Here is a 22,272-nt window from a genome sequence, read left to right as displayed (position 1 = left end):
TAAGGCGAAATGGGAATAGCAAATTTTACAGTTAAAGCGAAATGGGAACAAACCATTGTCTACAAGGTCGATCACCATGCTTGATTACATTTTCACCTCGAGTCGGTAGATAATTGACACGGCGAGAACCCCAACTTTGGAGGTGTTAATGAAAAATAATAGTTTAATTAATTTATAATTTGGCAGAACTTTCTCGAACGATCCTACAATTTGCCAGTGCAAGTGTGTATACAAAAATGCAGCCACCTTACGATATTATGTAATCGCGTGTTTCTGTTTACATGTACTTGAGCAATTGCTGTGTGTTTAATATTTAGAAATCCACTAGTGCACAATAAATGTTAGCGTTCAGGGGCGCTTGCGCCAAAGGCGCTTCAATTATTAGTTCGCCATAATATCTTGTTTTACAGTATCATATTTATACATTTGAAGGTGTAGGCATTTTGCATGCCTTGTTCATACATCTTCTTTGAAGAAATGGGACCAACCTGTTTATATACAGTTTAAATACACATTACTCAAATAGTGTTATAAACATATATATTGGAAAACTTCTGCAAATGTAAATATTACATCTTACACATTTACACACACACATACCTGAAGAGGATACCAATTTCTTCGCCATCATTTTTGATGCCTCAATGAGGACATCTTTTAAAGCTTTTTCTTTTTTTCAGCATTTTATTATCATCTTTGTCTTCATTTTTTTTTGTTTCTTTTGCAGATGACTCATCTTGTTTCTTTCTTTTAACTTTTGAAACAGTGACCTTGTTTAAAAATTCATGAAATTCAAATCCATTTAGATAAAATTTGGGGAAATTACTAATAACTCACCTGGTGATTTATAACAATATTTATCAAATTTGCAATTGGTTCATTTCTAGTCCAGGCCTTGCCATTGACATTCAAATATTGGGCTTTATAGCTATTTTGAAATAAACCATCTTATACTCATCAGAAAAAAATCTGGTGGGCCCAGATTTCCAATTTTTAATATATGTATGTATATTAACACCTGTTTGAACTTGTTGATTCATGTCCTTTGTAACTCCCACACCCCTTTTTTCCATAACCTTATTATGTGTCAATTTTTCATCTTTCAAAATTTCCTCAAATTCTATTAGATGATCTTTCTGTTCATCCTTGTTATCTGTGAGAATACTCAACATTATGTATCTTAGTTTAGTATATTTCTGTACCAAATTTTACTTAAATCATTCCTAAATGTAGGAAAATGAGTAATTCAGAAGAATTGAATTTTCATAGAAATTTTACATTTTAAGTGAGAAAGTGACTGTAAGTTCTCCAATTTATGAGAATGTTGTAAAGCTGGTATTAAATTGCCAATAAATTTTGTGCATAGTGTACCAATAGCAGATCCAAGAATTCTATTTAGGAGGGGGGGGGGGGGGGTAAGCATAAAGAAGGGGCAAAGTATATTCATAGTTCTTTTCTTTTGCTTGTAAAGAAATTTCTTGATGGCATTTTTTGGACTGCGGGGTGCCCCCCTCCCCTGGAAAAAAAAATCCTGGATTCGCGCGCCTGTAAGGGGGGGGGGGGCAATAGCCCCAAGTTTTTCTTGTCGTCGGACATCTACTATTACAGAGAAATTGTATTTCATGTTTAGTGAGTGGGTGTCACACCTAATTTATAGTTTTCTAAATATGCAAAAAAATATTAAAGGCATGGGCTGTTTCAGCTAGACATTTTCAGGATACCCTGTATACACGGTATATGCATTCATGGACAACAATGCTCCTGTGCCATGTGTACATACATATACACCCAGAGCTTTATCTGGGTAAAGTTAAGTGGTGATATTCCCGACGGGTGTAATATTTCATCTGTCGATTAAAAATGTTATAACTTTTCCTCTTGCCTACTTATTATATTACAAAATCTAAGCAATTGCCAATCTATGCTATTGGTTGCCTTAAATAAATGCGTCTTCTTTCTGTATGACCGGTAAGCACTGATGGTTGAGTGTATACATGTTTTTATAAAATATTTTTTTATGTCCTGACAGCACTGGAGTTCTCTGCTGTATTTTACCAGTGTAAATCCACAGACACCTGAACCCAGCGTGGATCAACTAACTCAACCCCCCAACCCCCAACTAACTAATAAAATATAAGGAGTCTATTTTCTTGAAAATATGATCTCTCTGTCATTTCTATCTGTATGTCATTCTGTGCAATTGGTTTATACATTTGTTAAGGTTTAAAAAATTGGCCACATACGGTATAAAAAATGTACCGTATATAGCCATTTTTTTAAAACCTTAACAAATGTATAATCGCACAGAAATTTATTATCATTATAATAGAATTGTATAATAGAATTATTTTATAATATTTTGATTAGTTGGGGGGGGGGGGGGGGCACGCTTCAGGTACCTATATGTAAATCGCCATTGTGTAGCATTAACAAAATATCGAGATGCCCCAGGATCATGAAATAGACTTAGACTTAAATCGGCTGTAAAATGTTTATTATTATTGAATTAATCTCTACAAATTTGCAGATAACAACACGTTTGTGAAGTTATATTGAAAAATAATTTAATTTTGGTCTGTTTGACTCTACAACATTTTAATACAACATAAAGATTTTGAGTCAGGCGTTAAATGTTTCATGATCCCGGGACGTGAAGTGCAAAGTGTACAGCGGCCATTTTGAAGAGGAAAATAAGCATGTCCTTGACTGCACATGTCATAAATAAAAAAATGACGTCATATCTTAAACGCTTAGAAATGAATAATCTAATATACCAAATGTTGATAGATCCTTGCACACAGTTATACAAATTCTTTCAACATAGCACCCTTCTTTATTTTTGTTGGACACCTCTTTTCATTGCATCAAAATATCGTTCATTTTCCTGTCTTGAAGCATCCACTATCCGTAACGTTATAGTCACTATTCTTCTAGGCTTAAATGCTATTAACTTTACTAGTATGTCTCGTGCTTAATTGTAAACTGAGTAAAACGATAATTATATTTAGTTAACACTAAACATACTATGCATTCGCACTATATAGCAGCTTTGTAAAGATTCCCCTGAAACTTTGCTGTTAACAAGCATCCCTTCTGTGTAGTCCTCGATTTCATGTCTTGGTTTAATTATTGTTGTAGTATTTTGGATACTGTAGTTGTTGTCGTTGTGATACCAAATAAACCAAATTTCTTGTTCATCTTGCTCTTTCCTTCTCAAATATTCAAAGAAGACGCTGGAGCAGGAATAATATGCCAATCCAATTGCAGATTTATTTTATTTTATTTTTATTATTATTATTATTATTTTTTTGCCGCCAAAAATCTTCGGAAGATTTTACCAAAACTTTAGGAATATATAATTTATTATTTATAATTCAAAACATTTTTATTTATTTAAGATTTAGTCTTTTCAATCACAACATCTCGGACTTTTCTGGCGTCCACTTCTGGTCAATCATGGTCGCTAAGGAGAAGGTTATGACTTTGGCAGTTTCAGTCGAGATGTAAACCGTTTAGTTTTACGAGTATATGAATTACTCAAGATTCAGTGGGCTTTTGAACTTCATTATGAACCATTTGGTACCAGAAACAGACGGAAACTTTAAAGTGTAGTGGGTATGACTTAATGAGGGTGTGTGTGTGTGTGTATATAACAATATGACTAGGTTAGAATATGCTGGTTAAACACGTTTACAGATCTAGTGACCTTAAATAAAAAAAATTGGAAAAAGAAGAAAAAACTTTGCAAAGGTCCTATTCAGGGATCACTGACAAGTACTGTCACCTCTGTAGACCACATTGACAAAGCAACGGAAACGAAAGAAGACATAAAAATGTTCATGCTAAAGATTGATTGATTGATTGTATGTTGTTTACCTCCCATTCCAAATTTTTCACTCATATAGAGACGTCACCATATTTGGTAAAGGGCTCCAAATTTAGACCTATACTTGGTACTCAGGGCTATTGAGCAGTGATTCCTTATCGTGCCAACGCCTACAGTGGCACGGAACCCCGGTTTTTAAGGTCACATCCGAAAGACTCGTGACTTTAACTTTTAGTGCCGGGCGTGGCGAAGGAACAATTACTACCCATGTTTACGTCTTAGATTTAACGCGGCGCAGCGAACAAGAATCAAACTCGGGCCTCCTGATCACTGATGAACGCCCTACCACTAGGCTACCGTGACCAGTTTCACGATAAAGAGAGAAGACTTTCTTAATCATTATGGAACGAACGCTGCTAATATGAATGTTTTCCTTTGAAACTTTCATCTTTTTGACAACAAATGCATACGTTTATAGGGCATTATGATATTCGACATTTTCTGTGAACTTGATGAAATTTTGTTTAGAAATGAATTTGATTTTTTTTTATATTGCAGTTGACCAGGAAAAAGTACAGAACGCTGTCCTTAAGATTAATTTAAACAAATAAATAGAAGAATCTTGATAGGTTTGCTGGCTTTTTCATAAACTACAAAAGATATTTATTGATTAAACATTTTTAATCTCACTATGCCCTTGCAATATTGAAATTTATAAATACCTCAATACTACAGGTGTATTAGCTAAACCTATGTGATTGCCAAAAGTGTCCAGTCTAGAAATAAACCCAATCTTCCCCATTATCAATACTATCCATTTTATTTCTGATCATTGGAAAAGTTCTGAAAGAAATGACCAACCTAATTAAGAGTGGATTTTTATCATTCAAATTTACCCATATTTCCATTGCGCATCTGAACTCCTCTGCATAAATAAGAGTCTGTATTTTAATCATTAATAAAATCTTCATGAAGAATAAGAAAAAATTATGATCTTTCATTATATACTTTTAAGGTTACAACATATTAGATCAGAATTATTATACATTCACCCTCCTCCGGGTGAGAAGAAACAAAAGCTGGGATCAATGGCTCTGAGAAGTTGACAGCATTAAATGTGTATAATTCTCTTCCACTCAGTAGATCACGCAAGGTAACTGTACCGAGTGCTCCACTTACATTTACATCGAATCCAATAGTAAATGTAGATCCTTTTAAACAGGGAAACAATAAAGTGTATTTTATCAGTTCTTGATGAGCAAAAATCAAACGAAAATTATTTTCGTAACAGCCGGCAAACATAACTGGGTTTCTCCGAATCTCCTGTGAATCGTTTTGGCGAAAGAGCCGTTCTTCAATTCCTTCATCAAGAAAAAACACACCAAATGCATTTTCTTTTACAAACGTTTTAAATACGTATCGCACAATGAATATCAATCGAAACTCTTCCCCTTCTAATATCCACCTGTCGGCTTTTACGCCAGGAGTATGTTCGGGGTTTTCGCTTTGTCCTGCTAGGGCTGATGGGAACTTGGTATTGCTGAATATTTTTTTGTTTTCTGACATGTAACCTGCTCCACTCAGTGATGACAAATTAAACGCTACTGAATCTGAAAGCAAGCAGTAGAAAATAACTACAACTAGAAACAAATGTAGCGGTACCTTTTATTCAATACTCTTGCTTGTTCAAACTATTTGACTTTTTATGAAGAAAAAAAACGACTTATTATTATCAAATAAAAAGGGACCTAATATGCTATAAAGAGGACAACATGTACCAAACACTCGAACATATTTAACGTGTGTCGCTTGTGGTTTTCTTGATTAGAACATTCATGTAAGTGTATTTCAACGGGTAGCTGTTTTTCCTAATTTTCAATAATGAATGCATTTAGGAATGAAACGGATCGTTATTTACGTTACTTTTCAACTTTTAATAACGTTAGTTTATCTGAAAGTAACCTTTTCCTATTCCTGTAAATATATTAACTTATATTGTTCTCCAACCTACATTATATCTCGGTGATTACACAAGCAATCAACTTGTGGTTATCAAAAGTGTTGATTATATAATCATTAATAAAGGTTCTATATATTTGGGTTAATTGTGGTAAAAAAGAAATTAACGATTAAAAAATAAAGTTCATGATAATCGTATTTTCAAAATAGTTGGATATGGAATCATGGTGTGTGACATTTTCCCCCTTTTGACATAAGGTATGCAATAATTAAATATCTTTAAGAAACAAATAATGTTATCGAGCTTTTACATTTAGTGTTATGCAGAGTGAATTACTTGGTTGTGATTTAAAGTAAATTGAAATTCGATTTAAAATGCTGACCTCTACTGAGAACGTCATCGATCTTGGTCACCTGTAAACTCTTTGTTACGAGAAAAATATTTTATGATTAATTAAGCATTATATTGTGGGACCCAACAAACTGGTTTATCTCAAAAATGGTACAAGTAAATAAAAAATATTTTCAGCCCAAAATTTTCTGAGCGGATTTTCACTTCTCTCTTAATTGGTATATGCATGCATTTTTTTTAGTAGTACAGTGTTAATAGTTCCTTCAGTAATATTGCTAAATCAACAAAATATCTAACCTATACCAAAATATTTTCGTATCATATTTTTGTTAGCTTGTGTCATTTATCAACGTTTTTTAATTGATTTTTTTTCTAATTATTCTGTATACACGTGACTAGTGGTTTAAAACACTTACGTGTAAACGGTATCTTTAACGTGATTATTTTGTTCGTTTTTTTTTTAAATATATCATCCATCAAAGAGTCTTTTTTAATACTCCATTTTTTAGACAAGAAGAATACAGGATCAGGAAACTAGCACAGCCTTTGCGTATGCTTGCAGGAACGACATAAATAATGCAAGGAATCTTTTAAGCCCACAATGTGCCAATGTGAATGTGATGTTACTTTGTAGCAATACATTAAGACGTAGTCAAAGGCATCGATCATACTATAGATTAAATATACATGATGTTTCTTGTGATTCAATTTTGCCTATTCAATAAACAATCAAGCCTTCATCATATTCACACTAAAATTTACATGTTCCATTGAGATTTTTGATTGAACAATCTCAAGAAGCTAAAGCAAGTCCATACTTGTATTCTTCAACAGCAGAATACAAGCTACTATTTGTGATAATGGATGTTGATCAACACAGGCTATTCAAGATAATAGCCGGAAGATAATTCTGACTCAACAAGTCGTTTCCTTAAACGTTAATATGCCAACAAACGAATAGATGCTGTGAACATTAGTAACATTCTTAATCATAAAAAAATGGTTCAGCCTTGCATTCAACCGTGATTAAAGTTGAAGTCTACACCCTGCATTTCGACAGATATTCCCAAACTGTTGCTTCTTAACTTTTCAATTATAAAGAAACCTCAACGTGCTTAGATATTGAAAATCTAAGACAAAATCTTTTTTTAGTCTTCTTGCTCTTCTTCTTCTTTTAACTACAGTCCCGCTGGACACAATATTACCGGTGATGTTAATTAAGTTAAAAATGAAGACCTAAAAGCAATCATCTTAAGGTCCGAAATAAAGAGAGCCTCTCAGTTGGTGATAGACTTTCATTTCTATTATGAATTCTGTTCAAGATTATGCAAGACGGTGTGCTGAATATGAAAGAGAAAAACCTGAACACTTTCGCAGCTAGGTTAAGACGCCCATAGGGAATACGCATTAAATATTCTCATAAAATGAATACAGTGTTGATATTTTTGAACAGAATGAGTTCTGATAAATGGGAATCGCCCTTTGCATATGTATATATTGGGTCTCTGCTGAGGTCAGCCAAAGCAACGTCACTTATATCAGCTTTTTGTCGCGTGACAAGCTTAAAACTAGAAAAAATATATATACGGCCACTGCGATAGTGAAAGTTAAACGATATACGGATGTCTTTTCGCTATGGCACTGATTGTGTGTTTTTTGAGACAAATTTCTTAACATGGAAAGTTCTGGAAGTAACTTCTTCATACTCGATTATTAAGTATATAAGATTTAGCAGTCTCTCGATTAGATGCCAATGTACTTTTGTTGATGCATTTTAAATTTCATGTAAATATCCCGTGGGGAACACCTTCTTTTTAAATATGTTATTACTGTACATATCGTTCACTGAACCTCAATTCACTGGACCTTAAAGCTCGCTAGTCCGTGCAAGTTAGTTTGGACACGGCAGTCCAGAGAGGAGGACACTTTTACCCCCTCTCAGATATGTTTTGTAACCAGCATTAATAGTTGCGCCGAGTACCGAGTATTGCTTCCAGGGCTTACTTTGTATTTCTTGTGTGTAATGGTCCAGTTTTTCTGAGGTTCCATCCATCCATAGTTTAAAGTTAAGACTGTGTCGAGAGGCCACCCAGTGCCTTGAGTGAGTCCGCCCTCCCATTAGGAAGTAGTAGAAAGGCCACCCTTTGGCCCTAGAGATCTTGTGGAGTGGAAGGCGGCAGGACAAAAACCCATTATAGGACAAACAACAGATCTTGTATACTTGCATATTTACTGTAATTAAATATGTAAATTATCTGGACAAAGCTTTTGGAAATATTTAAAAGTTAGTAAAGTAAAAAAAAAATAGTAAATCCGCTCCATTATCTGTGACAGCCAACCTGGACGTAATACGCATTGAAATAATATCAAAAACCGGAATAAAGCAACAAAGTACAACCAGCTCCCAGCACTTTTCAACAAAATAGGGATAACTGATACACGAATTTAAAAAAACTTTAGTGAACCAGCTATTGTTGAACTTGTCTAAGAGATTGTCTAGGGTTTTTTCCTGTTATTTTAGTACGTAACTCTACAAGTGTGCCTTACTAAGGCTTTATATAAGCTTTATACGGGAGGTTATAAAAAAGTTCGTGGACTGAAGCGATAAAATTAATACTACACATGTAGTCTGTGCTTACAAAATTTATAAGGAACATAAAACAACAAAAATTTAAGATATGTTGAAAATTTCACCTTGATACATTGACAAATTGCCAAATTATTCTACAATAATTTAATTCTGGTTATAACGCGGTATTTGATTGGATAAAAAATTTATAAAAAAAATTATATCGTATAAATTTGGTTGCCTATGTCACAAAGACTTGCGTCAAAAACGTATCGATCCGCCTGACGTTACATTTAAATTTTGTACAATTTGAAGTCATTATCTAAGGGCAATCATCTCTTTTATTACACTTAATGAATGAAAACAAGCTAATTCAGAGAATTTGCGTCCCCCGCTTAAGGAAAAAAAAAGAAGAGCATGCGCAGTTCGGGGGGGGGGGGATCGGACCCCCCTTGGATATGTAGAATTATTAAATGTATAATGAAGCAAATAAAAAATGCCAATATGGATATAAAGATTTGATTGCTAATTCCTTAATATGTGTATTTAAGATTCTTTTTATATTGAATATTTATCACACTGTAATAATGATTTTATGAGTTTGTACAAGCAAGACGTCATAACTTTTTCATTTCACATGTTGAATACTACCATTTAGTTAATCCCCCCCAAAAAAATTAAGGAAAAAAAAGGGATCGTCCGGGAATTAAACCCGGAACTTCTTACATATTAAGCGAGAGTCATATCCCTAGACCGCGGAGGCACATGCTTAAACAGCAAATTAAACGCAAACATTAGGTTACATATAAGGTTAGAATTCACGTTCGAAATTGTCAAAATTTTACACAATACATGGTGTCTAATTTAGCCTTTACTAAACAGAGTACTGTGCAACAATATATTCGAGAAGTGGTGTAAATCAGATGTGGATACTTAAAAATTCCAAGGAACTTTTGGAAAATTTGAAATCACAAGATTTTACCAAAATCAACAGCTTAAAAACTTACGATTTTCAACTTTATACACAACCATTCCCCACGATAAATTAAAGTCCAGGCTTTTTGATATCATCGACAGCTGCTTTTTCAATCAAAATGGAACTCGTAAATATACTTACCTTGTCATTGGTCATTTGCAAAATTATTTTGTTAAAAAACACTCTGATTGTACACACAAGTACTCTGAAGTTGACATTAAAAAGATGCTTGAGTTTCTGATTGACAATATCTATGTGGTTTTTGGAGACCAGGTCTTCCAACAATCTATTGGAATTTCTATGGGTACCAATTGCGCCCCGTTATTAGCAGACCTTTTTTTGTATTCATATGAAGCAGAATTTGTCCAAAATCTTGCACGTGAAAAGAAGAAATTACTTGCTGTGGCGTTCAACTCGACATTTAGATATATCGACGACGTATTGTCAATTAACAATCGCTATTTTCATTCTTATGTCGATACGATATATCCTGGTGAACTTGAGTTAAAAGATACCACAGAGTCTGACACATCTGTTTCATATTTGGATATTTTACTTGCAAAAGACGTTAATGGTAATCTAACAACCAAGCTTTATGATAAACGTGATGACTTTAACTTTTCAATCGTCAACTTCCCTTACTTATGCAGCAATATACCTTCATCACCTGCATACGGGGTATATATCTCTCAGTTGATTCGATACGCAAGAGCATGCTCTACGTATGTACAATTTCTAAAAGGAGGTAAATTATTGACAAATAAGTTGATGAAACAAGAATATCAGCTGTCTCGTTTAAAGTCATCATTTCGTAAGTTCTATGGTCGATACAATGTCGATACCTTGTCAGCAAATACAATTTATCATTGAGTCAAATGCTGACTGACGTTTTTCATACTAATTGTTAGACCATTATTTACACACTGAATTGTCGACGGATTTTTCCGTTATTTCCCGATCATGACAAGGAGCACACGGCGGGTGTGACCGGTCGGCAGGGGATGCTCACTCCTCCATGGCACTTGATCCCACCTCTGATGTTTGGAGGTCCGTGTTTGCTCTGCTCCTATTTTGTATTGTATAATGGACTTTTGAGCTTGAATACTGTTCGTTATCTCCATATATTTCATCTAATAGATGTAATAAGAATAAACCTGTATTATACGTAATAACTCTCCACATGCCCCTGTGCTAAAAATAGTGCTAAGCGACTTTTAATACAATAAATAATAGTTAAAAAACGTGGCGGGACACTTTGAGAGGGGGGAGATATGCCCTAGGGAGTTATATATAAAATTTCATTGCAAAAGCTCAAAAGCTTCTTGGTATATCGCCAGGAAACGAAAGTGTTACACACAGACGGAATATATGAATTTACGACCTTGAACTTTGACTTTTTGACCTCAAAATCAATAGGGGTCTTCCTTAGACCATAGGGAGTTGCTGTGCAAAATTTGATTGCGAAAACTCAAAGGGTTCTCGAGATATCGCGCGGAAACGAAAGTGTTACAGACAGACAGAAATACAGACGGACGGACAGAAGACCCAAATTAATATCCCCCACTTTCAGTGAAAGCGGGGGACAATTAAATTATAAGGAATGAAATAAATAGCTACCCAATTTAAACGGGTATAAAGTGGGTTGGAACAGTTTACGCTTTTTTTTTATAAACCGCTTCCTGTATTTCTTAAGTTTGTTTTATGCAATGTTCTTAATTAATAAACATTTTACATGAATGCAAGTACAGCGCTGTTTAGGCTTCAGTTGATGGGTTTTGGATATATGGTATGATTTTGTCATACTTTGTTTTAATTTTGCGTGTTTACAAAATAAAATTAATTCAACCAAAAAAAAGGTGTTTTGAAATTTCATAATTGGGAAGTTATAATACAGTACAGTGGAAGTTACTGAACAGCTAAGCTTCGCCTCCTAGAAGTTATAGTATGCTGGAATTCAGCCAACACTTTTCTATCTGATTTAAAGTATGGCTAACATCAAAAGAAAAAAATACCGCACCATGACACAAATGGAGTTTATGTCTCTTAGTTGGTTGGATACGGAAGAGTATGCGCTACGTACGAACAATTTCCAAAACGAAGCAAGCTATTGACAAATAAGTTGATGAAACAAAAATATAATTTCTGCTGAATTCGTTTAAATTCATCATTTCGCAAGTTCTATGGTCGATACAGTGACCTTGTCAGCAAATATAATCTGTCATAGAGGTCTGTGTTTGCTCTGCTCCCGATTGGTATTGTTTCAATGGACATTTGAACTTGATTATTGTTCGTTATCTCTATTTTTCGATTTAACCACCGAACATGTATCTCTGCCGGGGACAATCTGTCCCCGAGGATACTTGTCGTTACCGGGTAGGCCACGGACAGATGAGTTGATGTTACAAGGATTTCAACAACTTCGCTTAAAGTCAGCCTTCCGTAAATTCCTGGGTCGATATAATAACCTTTTTTAACAAAAGTCGTATTTTGGCTGAAGTTTCATCCCATGTGATGGCTTTTGTTTTAATGCTAAATTTGACTACTGAATATCCCGTCTACCAAGAATACATAGGGCTCACAGCGAGTGTTACGTGTCAACAGCAGATGCTTACTCCTCATAGGCACCTAATCCCACATCTGGAATTTCTAGGGGGTCCTTTTTATGCCCTGTTCACAGATTTGTATTCTTTGTGGATTTTTTGAGATCGATTACTGTTCGTTACCTTCATCTTTTTCTTTCGCTTAAAGTTCATTATGTCTCCCCTTCCAGGGGAGACATATTGTTTTTGTCGATTTTCTTCTTCTTCTTCTTCTTCTTCATCCAAATTTTGTCCAGGCCGTAACTTTAATACCCTTTGACATTAAGACTTCAAACTTGGAACATGGATAGATGACTTTAAGAAGGAGTGCATGCCACCAGCATTTTTGACCTTGACCTATTTATAAGGTCAAGGTCAATCTTTTACATCAGAATAGAGTTCAGCCCATAACTTGAGATCCCTTTGATATTAGGACTTCAAACTTGTAACATAGGAAGAAAAGCTTGAGACAAAATGCACTGCATTAGAATTTTGACCTTGACCCCATTCTTCCTTCAAGGTCAAATAGGAAAAAAACACGATCTGACCATAACTTGAGAACCTTTTGACATTAAGACTTCAAACTTGGAACATGCAGAGGTGGTGTAAAGGAGGGATGCATTCCACCAAAATTTTTGACCTTGATTCAATTATTATAAGGTCAAGGTCAATCTTTAACATCAAAATAGAGTCCAAGTCATAGCTTGAGTACCCTTTTATATTAGGACTTCAAACTTGTAACAGAGAAAGAAGACATTGATACAAGATGCAACACACCAAAATTGTTGACCTTGACCTCTTTTCTTCCTCAAGGTCAATAGGGAAAAAACTTGATTAGACCATTACTTAAGAATCCTTTGTTATAAAGACTTCAGACATGGAACATGCAGAAGTGGTATGAAGGAGAGATGCATGCAACCAAAATTTTTGACCTTGATCCAATTATTATAAGGTCAAGGTCAATCTTTTACATCAAAATAGAGTCCAGGCCTTAGCTTGAGTACCCTTTGATATTAGGACTTCAAACTTGTAACATAGAAAGAAGACATTGTTACAAGATGCAACACTTAAAATTTTTGCCTTGACCCCTTTCTTCAAGGTCAAATAGAGAAAACATGATTAGACCATAACTTGAGAACCCTGACATTAAGACTTCAAACTTGGAACATGGAGAGGTGGTATAGAGGAAGGGTGAATGCCAACATTTTTTTCACCTTGACCTATTAATAAAGTCAAGGTCAATCGTTTACATGAAAATATAGTCTAGGTCATAACTTGAGAACTTTTTGACATTAAGATTTCAAACTTGGAACAAGGAAAGACAACATTGAGACTAAATGCACTGCATCAAAATATTTGACCTTGACCACTTTCTTCAAGGTCAAATTAAGAAAAACACGACCAGACCATTACTTGAGATCCGTTTGACATTAAGACTTGAAATTTTGTACACAGAATTTGAGTTGAGATGCACTGCATTATTATTTTTGACCCTGATCATATATTTGCACTCGTTAATGTTGGTAAAGAAGGGGAGACATGTGTTTTTTTTGTAAAAAAAAAAAAAAAAAAAAAAAAAAAAAACAATACCCACTAGTTTAAGGTAAACTGATAACTTCGTTATAGCTCTAGGTAAATTTCAAAGCTAGTGTCTATTGATATACGGCGAAATATTCATTCATGTGCATATAAATACTCGAAACCAAAGCTGTTCCTGTATTGCACTGCGATTTTATCAAATGATAATGCCTCAAATGTGCTTCATTTGTAAAAAAAAAAAATTGCCCCAGTGTGTTTTTTATTACTAAGAAAAGAAACCCGCATATTTCGCTTATTTGGGCAAGGGTTTTTTGCTCCAATAAACGAAATTCAGAGAAAAAATCAACCCACTGGTTCCAAAAAGATGCCCTTCAGACTTTTTATTAATAGGGTTATTACTATGGTTTAATTTTTTTTTAAATTGAACGAAGAGGCATCATTATTTATCTGTCTAGGCGGCTCCAAAAACGATTGCCACCATCACAAAATCATGTGGGGAAACCAGTATTCTGTCAAAAGTTCTATGGTAATTCATTAGCATTCATCTTCAAAGGATAAACCATCAGAGAATTTTTGTGGGATAAAGAAATCAAATGTATACAAAAGTGTCCATAGTATTTCGGAAATATTATAGATAATCTTCTTGAGGAAACATGAACTTTCCTGAGAGAGATGAATTAAGAATATAAGAACTGATTAATTGTTACTGGTACTCCAGCATGCTAGAGTTTAACGGAGAGATACTTTGGACTTGGCGCCGCGTAACCTCTAGCTTCCATTGTAAAATTCTCGCCGCTGAAAAACCAGGTAGAAATAAATTGTTGAATCAAAAAAAAAAAAAAAAAAAAAAAAAAAAAAAAAAAATTCAGGCTTAGGACATTAACGAATGACACGAAACAATGAAATATTCATTATTTGCGATTAAACTTACACATAAAACAATGTTAAACTTGTATTAGCGATAAATTGAACATTTTCAAAATCGAAGAAGGAAAAAAAAAGAAGTCGTCTGTTTAAGGTAAGGTTTGCGACCCCCTCCAAATTTTATTTTGTCAAATTGTACATATGTCATACATCAATTTGTTTGGGAAGAATAGCTTCATCACACGATTTTAAAAGATATTGCCCGTCCCGTTTCTTGAGAAAAAGACGCCAAATTTGAGGTATTTGACGTTTTACATGTTTAATATTTTCAATGAAATAAATTGATTTTTTTTATATTATCATATTAAAATAATTAAAATGGCATGAATTATCATATTTTATGCTTAATTTATCTTAAATTTTAATTTCTGTTATTAAAAATGTAAAAATTTGGGTTAAAAAGAGTTGTTTTTTTTTCAATTTTCCATAATAAAGTGAAACCGTTGCCATGGCTGGCAACAAACAAGTAAAAAATCATCATTATCTATAGCTACCGATTCCATGATAATCCAAGAAATTGTTAACTGGATTATTTTCATTGCAATGAACTAAAAAAATATGTATGTCCCTAATACCGTTTCCATGGAAACAGAGGCTACATAACGGGTTTTGTACATAAAAATTAGACTTTTTCTGCATTTTAAAGTTAACATTGATACGATTTTGAGAAAGTGTTCTCGTCATAACTAAATTTTGTGTGAAATTGTTTTTTGGCAGAAAATTGACCACAATAACACTCCTTCTATGCTACTAAATACTTGTAATCAGTTCATGGAAAGACTCTTGGTATACATGTCCTACTTAAAGCACCTTTACAATATCATTGATGAAATAGTCAATGGAATTATGTTTCAACACCTTTTAGAAATACATGTATTTATAACATGCTTGAGGTGTATACATGTACATGTACTTATTCATCATGGTGTCTTAGTATGCTGCTGTTGGAAAACAAGTTTAAGTAAACCAATAAAAGCTTTTTGACATTATGTTGATTTAATCATTCCAAAAGATTTCAACTACATGTATTAAATTCTGGGCATCCTTAGCTAATGTCTACTCATCTATGACTGATGAGGCTTTACATGCTATCATTTGAGTGAAATGTTCTCGTTGTATCTATGTAGCTGCTATCTTAACAGCTGTAACATATATCTACATATCAATCATTTTATTAGTCTGTTCGTTTGTTTTCTTTTGTTCACTTTTTTCACTCATATTGAGACGCCAACACTTGTCAGTGAAGGGCTGCGAATTTAGACTGTACTCAACACTTATGGCCTTTGATCATAGAGGGATCTTTTTCGTGTCAGCAAATACTGTGACACGGGACTTCGGTTTATATGGTCTCATCCGAAGGACCAGCCTCCAAGTCCCACAGCGGGATTCGTGATTCTAGAGCACCATGAGGGCGACTTTGATCAGTTCCAGATTCTGGATAAATGCAGCTGTATGTAAGAAAACAATAACATTGGATTTCAAGTTACAAATTCATATTTTAATGAATTTACACTGCAAGTACTTCCAATATCAGTCAAGTTGTAACATTCTGCAAATTTATTACACTGTCATGAATATTGGACAAGAACAGGAAAAAAATAACAATATCATAATGACACAGGTATATATTATGTCCATTATCTATGGATATTTTGCTACAATTTATATGAAATTTTACAAACACTTTTTGAATGCTACGTAGAAACTTGTTAAGCAGACTTATGCCACCTTTAATTAATACATCTGATGCAAGCATTTATTTTACTGAAGACAAGTTCAAAGATGGAGAAGCCATGTACTGTAATCATCTGGGACTCTTGTTTTTTTTTTTTGCGTTTTTGGTTAAACCGGATGCCATGGGCTTACGTCAGGCTACGCATGCGCGAGAATGCTAGAGAGTTCGCCTCTAAGACAACTTGCCCTTAGAACAATTCGCCCTTTTCGTGCACCCTGATCGTTCATTCATTACTGTTTATATCCGTTTAGGTCATTAACAACTTTCCATAATTCGTACTTATAATACGTGATTATGAACTACGAATATTTAAAATTAATAGTTAAATAATTGCCTGCCTGATGCAACTATATCAAACTGTCAAATGCTGCTTGACTTTTCTCCCTGTTCGGAGTGCATACTGCGAACACCATGCAGAGTGTAAAAGGATGCTCCAACATCTATTCTTTCTTTCGTTCGTGATGTCATTTAACATGTTTAAGTGAAGCAATACATCTGATTCTTTGCTCCTGCTGACTTGACTGCACCTTGCGCAGTTTCTTACTGAAAATAAACATACATTGTACTTGTCCTCTTTTATTGTGTCATCAATCGTGCATCACGCTAAACGTCTTACTAATCTGAGATTCCTGCACTTTAAATTGTTGTACAATTTCCTACTGGAAATATCCTTTTTTGTTCCCAGCATGTTCATGTCATGATGTATGACAGACGAAATGAATTCATAAGTGATTGAATGCTACGTATCGCTGGTTTAAATCTCGCCGGTTTCAAACGCTTAAGTGATTCATAAGAGTTACCTCCCTGTGATCGCAAACCTTACCTTAACATTCAGAAATGGAATGCAGAAATCTGACGAAACATCACTAGTTTTCTGCAATTAAATAATAGGAATTTTCGTTTTCTGACTAGCAAATTAAAGTGAAGTCAAATCGAAAGTACTTCTGGTGACAGATTGAAATGATTACGATTTTGATTAAAATGAAAAGTGATGCATATGGAATGAAGTAGATTTTATGATTTCTTGTGACTTTTATACCTCATACCTGATGCAAACACGTAGGTACCTGAAAATTACTTGTTTACAGATTATTTCACGCATAATATGTTCCGCCCAAAATTTCAGGCGGAACGAGCTGGCTAGAAAATGGCCTTCGGATGTAAGAGTCCGAGGTATACAAGGAGCGTAGGAACGTTAACTGAAGCTCTTACTTGTAGGAGTAATGTTACTGGTAGTGTGTGACCACAGGAACATGTAAAAAGACATTGATCTCCGATGGCAAGGGAGAGTGCATGATAAATGCATTTTTTTCAATTTATAATTATATTTCAGGAAAATGAAAGGTATTTTCAAAACAAATCAAGGAAATTCTAATAAACATGTATGTCTGTCTTGTTAGCGATAAAGTAATAAAGGACACTGATAGAACACTAATGGGACACTGATTTCCTCGTAGAAAATAACATTACATCTTATACAGTCACTTCTCTGAGATGCCTGAAATGATGTCATATAATTGAATATGATGTCAAGTCACTGCAAACCTGAGTTATTATGACCGGGTGAGTGTAAGAAAATTCACGTCTTATTTCAAACAAAATGTTAACTTAAGTGTCATAATGCCATGGAATATGTTCGTAAAATTTGGTTTTTGAAAGCTTCAATATATATACTATCGAAATCTGTAAAAAAAAAATTACAAAGAAGATGGGCGAACAAGGCGAGTGCAGTGCCTATAGTGCAACAAACATGAAGGTGAAAATTAAATCTCAATCATAACAAAATTTTCTTTGAAATTTCATCTTAAATTAAGGTATACTTTAGGTAAAATCTCCACAATTTGCAAAAATCTCACCAAGATTGAAATTATTTGCTTATAAAATAGCATACCCACATTAGAGAGGGCAAAAAGGATCATTTTCTCATACTAAAACACAATTTTTCGATATGAGTTGGTCTTCACTCCATATTTTTCAAAGTTTAATTTAGTTTATCTTCAAATTTTCTGGTTAACAAAACATGAAGCAAAGACCCACTATACCTTAATATACACTTTTATGACACAACATTCGCATCTTTTCGAGAAATACCTGTAGTCCATTTAGTAAAGGGTTATTTCACAAACATGATTTAAATGCCACAATTCGGCAAGAGCTGTGTAGCGTAATGGTTAGCGTTTAGTCTCAAAGGAAAATGGTACTCAAGATTTTTATTGCTAGGGTTCGAACCACACGAATACCAAAATTTTTTTTAATAACAGAATAATTTTTGTCAAGAAAATGTTCCTCAGAAAAGTTTTGTTTATCAAAATTTAATAAATTTCAATACGGAGAACTTTTCTCTAAATACTAAATTCACAAACTGATTATGATTTTTATGTATCTGAAATTATAGGCATTCTGCGCGCCTTGTTCATCCATCTCCTTTCTGAAAATCGCCATATGCACTCTTTTCTCATTGACACATGCATATTTCGAATCCAAAGCGGTGGTTTCTAAGCTAGAATCATCTGTTTAAGTTTTAAAATCTTCAAAGGTATTTAGGCTTTAAAAAGGTTAGTTATATTTTCGGTGACTTGTTGATGCTTTAATTTCATTCTTCAAACGAAATGAATATTAAATGGGCATCTGTTAATTGAAAAATAAATATCTATACGTTTCAGTTATTTTTTCTCTGTTATTTTCTCTATTAAGTTGAAGGTCTATAGCCTGTTCCACAGTACCAAATATAGGCTTGATATCATCGCGCTGTGTGATTCGCTCTTACTTCTGACCCCTAATAAGTTCAAACAGAAATTTGCTCCTCAGTTATTTCATCGGATGAAAGTATTTGCATATTTAAATATTACTCATTTAACTTCAAAGTGTCTCTGAACAATAACCGGGAATATAAATATGATCTTAGTTTCATAGACTAAGACAAGTTGATGAGCAATGAAATTAACAAAGCAATGAACGCCCGATATCCAACAGCGTGAAACAATTGAATTAAAATACTTCAAAATTGCAGTTTTTATATTCATAAACAAAGGTTTGTTTTCATTTTTCTATAACCCTGATTTTTTGTCCCCCGCTTTAACCGAAAGTAGGGGATATTAATTTGGGTCTGTCTGTCAGTTCGTCTGTCTGTAACACTTTCTTTTCCGCGCTATATCTCGAGAACCCTTTGAGCATTGGCAATGAAATTTGGCATAGCAACTCCCTATGGACTAAAGAAGAACCCTACAAAAGGTCAAGGTCATAAATTCTGTCTGTTTTAACACTTTCGTTTCAGCGCGATATCTCGCGAATTCTTAAAGCTTTTGCAATGAAATTTTACATTACAACTCCCTGTGGCCTACGGAAGACCTCTTTTGATTTTGAGGTCAAAAGGTCAAAGTTCAAGGTCGTAACTTCACAAATTCCGTCTCTGTGTAACACTTTCGTTTCCGGGCGATATCTCAAAAAGCTTTTGAGCTTTTGCAAAGAAATATTTACCATAACTCCCTATGGCATCCCTCGCCCCTCTCAAAGTGTCCCGCCCCGTTTTTTTTTTTATTTATTGTATATCAAAAGTTGTTTGGCACAATTTTTAGCACAGGGGCATGTGGAGAGTTATTACGTATAATACAGGTTGTCGGCCGTCTTTATATTCTAATTACATCTATTGGAACTGTTTAGCAAAGGCTAAATTAGACAATATGTATTGTGTAAAATTTTGACAATATCGAACTTGAATATAAACATTATATATGACCCAATTTTTGCATTTAATCAGACTTACCTCAATATGAGTTAATTTATATTATGGAAATAAGTAGAGCAACTTCTTGTTACATAGTCAAAGAAGCATAACTCTTACAACATTATCATTACTGACTTTTGACACTACTCTTTTGAAATAATTTGCTGTATAAACAAGTGCCTCCGTGGTCTAGGGGTATGATGCTTTATTAGCGAGCGAGAGGCCCGGGTTCAAATCCCGGACAATCCAATGTTTCTTATTTTGTGTGTGTGTGGGGGGGGGGGGGATTTACTAAATGATACTATTCAACATGTGAAATGAGAAAGTTATAGGGCAGACTTTATTTGTTACAGATCGGCGTACGCCGAATTGCGCCGGTCATATGACCGACGTACAACGGCTAAGTGGCAAATGAAGTAAACCGGCGAAAACAAAAAATAATTATACGAAATAATAATCAATTAATTATGATCTATCACTTTTTACATTATGTCTTGGCGAAAAAAGGTTGAGTTATTTAAAATTCAATGTAAAAAAAAAAATAATGGACCTCATGAAATGTTTTAATTTCGAAAATAACAACGGATTTTAAATATATGAATGGAGATTTGTTCAAGAAATGCAAACAATTAAAGAACATGCCGAGTTGATGAAAAGTATCTGCATGTTAACAGTTGTTTTATCTTCCCGCCATATTTCTAAGACCGGCGAAATCGGCGTTCGCCGGCGAACCTTCCACAGTCAAATGAAGTAACAAGCCGGGTTATCAAAGGTCAAACGGCGCATTCGGCGTACGCCGGTTTGACAAATGAAGTCCCACCATGACGTCTGGCTTACAAACTCATCAAATCATTATTACGTGATAAATATTCTATCTATTAAGAAGAATCTTCTATACACATATTAAAGAATAAGCAATCAAATCTTTATATCCATATTGGCATTTTTCATTTGCTTCAATATACATGTATACATTTCATAATTCTACAAATCCGGGGGGGGGGGGTCTGACCCCCCAGAACTGCGCATGCTGCTCTTCTGTTCTCCCTAAGCGGGGGACACAAAGTCTCTGAATTAGCTTCTTTTTTTTTTTATTTCAATGAATTTTCTTATTGCATGTAGTTTTGTGCAAATAGATGTCCACAATATAACCCATTGGTTTATGAAAAATAGTCGAATATTGTTACGTGTAGTTTATAGCTATAGCAAACTTAACCTTGACTAGGACCGTATCGTTTCTGGATTTTAAATTTGCGGTGCTTGGTTCAGGATTAGTAATACTAAATAATTTTCTGCACGATTGAAAATCTAAAGGAAAATAAAACACGTAATGTTGCAATACATAGACTGTATTCAAAGTTTTGTTTTTTTTTTTTTTTTTTTTAAATATCTATTAGGTGATGTTATGAAGCCTACACTACTAAACACAAAATGTGACTGAAATATCATGAATATGGATGACAAATTCCGATATTCAGTCCTTATCACAGAAAAAAATGTTCCTAAGCATAACAGAACAATCTGTGCTGGTTTGAAAACCTAATTCAAACAATGAAACATTAAGGAAATCTTTTAAACATATGTGTACCTTTATGCAGCCTTGTTTTCCAGTCGTGAATGAATAGGCCCTTTGTTGTCTGAACTGAAAGTAATGATCCAAAATATGTATTGCTTTCAAGAATGGACTGAAAATTGTTTCTTGTTGTCTCCAAAGCATTCTTTATTTCACGAATTTCTTCATGAAGAATCAGAACTATTCCAAAAAGAACTACAGTAACTACGTGTTGATATGCAATCATTTCGTTAACAAATATATATGGTAAGCAGTTTGGCACATTAACATCTACATAATATGTAAACATGAATTTGAGATCCATAAATAATTTTAATGCTTCGCTCAACAAAGACGTGCTGATTTTGCTTCTGTCTGTTTGTCTTTCTGTCACATGTACTCATATTCATTATTCCATTTCAGAAACAAGCCTTGACATTGTTTCAAATCTTATTTGTTGATTATAGACAACCAATCAGAAAAGTCAAATCTCTATAACTTTGAAAAAACGTTTATTACAATGTAGTTTCAAATTTA

General features: G+C 34.1%; 1 long non-coding RNA gene across 1 annotated transcript; it reads right to left on the bottom strand.

Annotated features, from left to right (window-relative positions):
* Window positions 1-4,627: 4,627 nt before the first annotated feature.
* On the bottom strand, window positions 4,628-21,959 carry LOC133199017 (uncharacterized). Its single transcript, XR_009722718.1, has 2 exons — window positions 21,772-21,959; window positions 4,628-5,436 (listed from the first exon to the last, which is right to left on the bottom strand). It is a non-coding gene; the product is annotated as an uncharacterized LOC133199017 (long non-coding RNA).
* Between the last annotated feature and the right edge of the window lie 313 nt (window positions 21,960-22,272).

Source organism: Saccostrea echinata, unplaced genomic scaffold (genome assembly GCF_033153115.1).
Source record: "Saccostrea echinata isolate AGI-Se365-2 ecotype Australia unplaced genomic scaffold, CSIRO_AGI_Sech_v1 ptg000033l, whole genome shotgun sequence".
Classification (NCBI taxonomy): Eukaryota; Metazoa; Mollusca; class Bivalvia; order Ostreida; family Ostreidae; genus Saccostrea; species Saccostrea echinata.
This window is presented reverse-complemented; position numbering and strand designations above follow the sequence as displayed.